The 3,955-nt window shown below is 33.2% G+C and overlaps 1 long non-coding RNA gene across 1 annotated transcript; it reads left to right on the forward strand.

Annotated features, from left to right (window-relative positions):
- Nucleotides 1–1,503: 1,503 nt before the first annotated feature.
- On the forward strand, nt 1,504–2,264 carry LOC121225109 (uncharacterized). The gene is made up of 2 exons (XR_005922966.1): nt 1,504–1,612; nt 1,994–2,264. It is a non-coding gene; the product is annotated as an uncharacterized lncRNA (long non-coding RNA).
- The last annotated feature ends 1,691 nt before the right edge of the window (nt 2,265–3,955 follow it).

The raw sequence follows: 3,955 nt of genomic DNA on the forward strand, positions 1-3,955 counted from the left end.
ATATTTTGGCAATTTGTTTAAACGAAAAATCGAAACCCAGCACATTAGGGCACGTTCCTCGAATTTCCAAACGCAAAACATTGCCTTATTTTAAAAAATTTTAAAAGGATATTTAGCTATTTGGTTGAACGAGAAAAATCGAAACCCAGCACATTAGGGCACGTTTTCTCGAATTTCTCAAACGCTAAATATTGCCTTATTTAGAAAAACCTTCCTTTTGATGTTTGGTGTTAATATGACAATAACGAATATAACAAGTTAAGGATAAATGGTACAAACAATCATAAAAAATGGAATAAATAAATATAAGAGATGAATCGATCACTTGATAACAAGTAAATAAACAAATAGAATTAAAATGTTCTTTTAAAATAATAATGAACGTATACGCAAACAAATAAATGAACATCAAGTAACACGAAAAATGAGATGTGTGTTTCTATATACGTATTTTAAAATAATAAAGTATTTTAAAATATGTACATTGTAAGATATAGGTATATATACGTATTATAAAATGTATAGATGTACGTAGTTTGAGATTATAAAATATATGAGGAACATATGCATATAAATATAGATAAAAGGTACGTATATTTATATTCATGAAAATAAAATGTATATAGGTATATATGGAGATGTATACAAATTATAAAAATATGAAAATAAGTATATGTTTATATAAAATATTTACATACAGATATATTTTACAAAATGTATGCATATATGTAAAAATTTAAGATGTATATATAAATTATATGAGAATGTAAAAATATAAACGTGTATTTATTTATAAAAAGAAAAAATGTACACATGTGTAAAGTATAAAGTATAGATGATACATATTGAAGTAGGTATATTTATACATATATATAAATTTGAAAAATTATGTGTATATGTATATAAAAATATGAAATGTCTAAAATATAAGAGTATGTGTATACATGTATATTTATAATAAAGATAAGATATATAAGTATATATATATGAATAAAAATTATAGGCGTATATATATATATTATAAAAATGTATGATGGATATAGACATATATATGTATGTGTAACAAACGTATTTATGTACATAGCAATAATAATAATAATAATAATAATAATAATAAAATAACGGGACTAAATTGAAAACAAAACAAAATCCCAGGGGAGAAACCAAAAATAAAATAAGGCCAAAGATCAATCCGTGACGCGCGCAGAGGGAGGGGGACCGATTGGTCAATTATCCCTAGCCATATGCGTGTCGTTCCACGTGGGACTAAAATGAAACAACTATAAAATTATATGGCTAATTTAAAATAAAAGAAAAGAATGAAAAGGGGGCTAATTGTAACGCACTGCAAAAGCGGAGGGACCGCGCGCGTAAATAACCCATTTCATGCAAACACGCGGATCCCCCTGGAACGGGTCGGGTCGCGCGCGGGTCATGGAGGCTAAACGGCGCCGTTTAATGTTTTTATTCAAAACCCCTAAAAAAAACCTATTTTATTTCAGCAGAAAAAAATAACATAAAAAAAAGGCAGAGCCTCCATCTCTTTCGGCCCTCCGAGCTCCGGCGCCAAACTCAACCCCCTCTTTCCGATTTAGACCCGGCGATGGCGTAGGTAAGTCCTCGTCCTTCCCTTTTTATTATTTATTTCTTATGTAGAAGATAAAATAAAAATAAAAATAAAATGAAACAAACAGAAACGTGAATAAAAAAAATCACCTTCAAAAGTCTGTTTTGTTTTTTTTATTTCAATAATCGTAAAAGCAAAGGAAGAAGAAGTTCTTCCTTACAGTAGATTCGGTTTTAACCGAAAGAAAAGAAAAATAAAAGTGAAAAAAAGATTTCCCCCTATTACAGTGATTTCGCCCCCTCTACATTTTACAATATACTAGGCTTTATAGCTGAAAGAAAAAATGAAAAATCGAGGGAAAATCTCCTCTTTTGCTACTGTTTTCCTAGTCTGCTTCCATTTCTCTCTTTTATTGCTTGTTTGCAGGTACACAGCAAGGTCAACTTGCCATTTCGGTGAAAGGAGGGCTGGCGGTGGTAGACATCGGGCGTGGTGCGCGCTGAAGGCGCACATGGGGTAGCAACGGCGCGAGGAGCGTCAGAAACCCTAGGGTTTCTGGCCATTCCAAAATTTTTTAAGGTTTTGGGCCACCGGGCTTTGTTTCTGTAATTGGGCTTAATTTAGTTTGTTGGGCTGGAGCAAATTTGGGCTTTGTACAGAGTGTATATAAATAGAAGGTCTATGGTGCTCACAAATATATTACAATCAATTCAATTTTAGAAATTAGAGTAAGAGTTAGGGAATTCCTCGATTTTGCTAATCAAAGGAAATTCAAAAACTTTGTTGTATCCCAAGAGGACCTTTTTCTTAATCCTCTAGCAACATTGTGTAAGGGCAAATAATTATCTTTGGAAAGCGTCACCTGCGCCTTGAAGTCTACTGTTTAATTCAATATCGTCTCTAGATCTATCTTCTCCACTCAAAATCTCCAACAATTATTACATATGCTCCAATAAATTTTTCTTATACTAAAACTCAAATATCAAAGATGGAGACGATAAAAATTCATTTTCTTGCATTTCTTAAAGTTTTCTCACTTTTGCTATAGCTTTCTCTCACAACACCCATAAACCCTAGCTCTTGAAATGATGAACTTGATAGAGGATTCAAACTTGGATCAAGTTTTCCTACTTGAATTTAATAAGAGATAAAAGTTTAAGGGTTAGGTTTTAGATGAGATTGAAGAAGAAGGCATGAAAATGAAGAGAGAAAAAATTCTCTCTTCCTCCCATAACTGTCGTGTAACACCCTACACCCAATCTGATCACCAAGTTTGGATATCAGATTTTACAGATGACTTGGATAACCTTTAATCAGTTCCATGGTTAACGACCAATTTTATACATTATGTTTACAATTAGAATAAATTCTTTTATGTACTGAACTTTTACAGTTATTCGCCATTATTAACTCAATAAATTATTTACAATTTCCAATTCAAGTCTTTACTACAATTACATTATATTAGCCCCCGAGGCGTGGCCTCTAAGGTTGCCCCTCTATGTATATGAAATAACTATTATGCCCATCCATCAGATTTGGTGGTGTCTGGCTTGGTTGCTCCACTCAACCCCTGAGTCCTCATCTACCCTGCATTCAAGCAGTAAGTTTTATAAGTTCAGATTTTGAAAAAATATGCATTGCGGCACTTTAATTTTTCAAGGAGAAAGAATGAAGGCACAAAATTTCAACTCCCTATGTGTAGTTAGGAACTCCAAAAGTTTTTGGCGTGGTTGACGCCTTACCCTTTCCTGGTTTTCACCATAGGCTACTTTATACACTGATTTAATTGCAAGCATGCCTCCTAGACAACAACTCTTTTTAAAGTTTGATCCTACCTCACTTCATTTTAGATCCCCATTTTACCTTTCTTGGTTCCGCCTCCTTAAGATATCCATGTGGAAATACATACAGTTTGTTGACTACATTTACCATTGTGGACTTGATATTGTCCTCGTCATATTGGCGGATCCCTACCCTGATCCATCTGTTCTACACTAAACTGATCCTACGATTTCCATATCACCTCGATGGTTAACTTCTTTGACTTAACTCGGGCATAGACCCTCCCTCATAGAAGACCCATTATAACCTCTTTCTTTGCAGATTCCAAATATGAGATTTGGCTGGTTACTACACACCCCCTCTTCCTTAGTTCACTCATGCTTGTAAGATAGTCCATTAGGACTTTCCCCATTTCAGTCCATTCTACCAATATGCTCTCAATATCAGATTGTGTAACAGACCGTTTTTAGTGGTGTCGAAAATAGTGGTTTCGAGGCCACAATTTCGACTAGCGAGTCAGTAAATATTATTTATTTAATATTTATTAATCTAATAGAGTGTCATAATAAAATTTAGTTCAATAATTTTGATGTTTAGTTGATT

This window comes from Gossypium hirsutum, chromosome D13 (assembly GCF_007990345.1).
Source record: "Gossypium hirsutum isolate 1008001.06 chromosome D13, Gossypium_hirsutum_v2.1, whole genome shotgun sequence".
In the NCBI taxonomy this organism is placed as follows: Eukaryota; Viridiplantae; Streptophyta; class Magnoliopsida; order Malvales; family Malvaceae; genus Gossypium; species Gossypium hirsutum.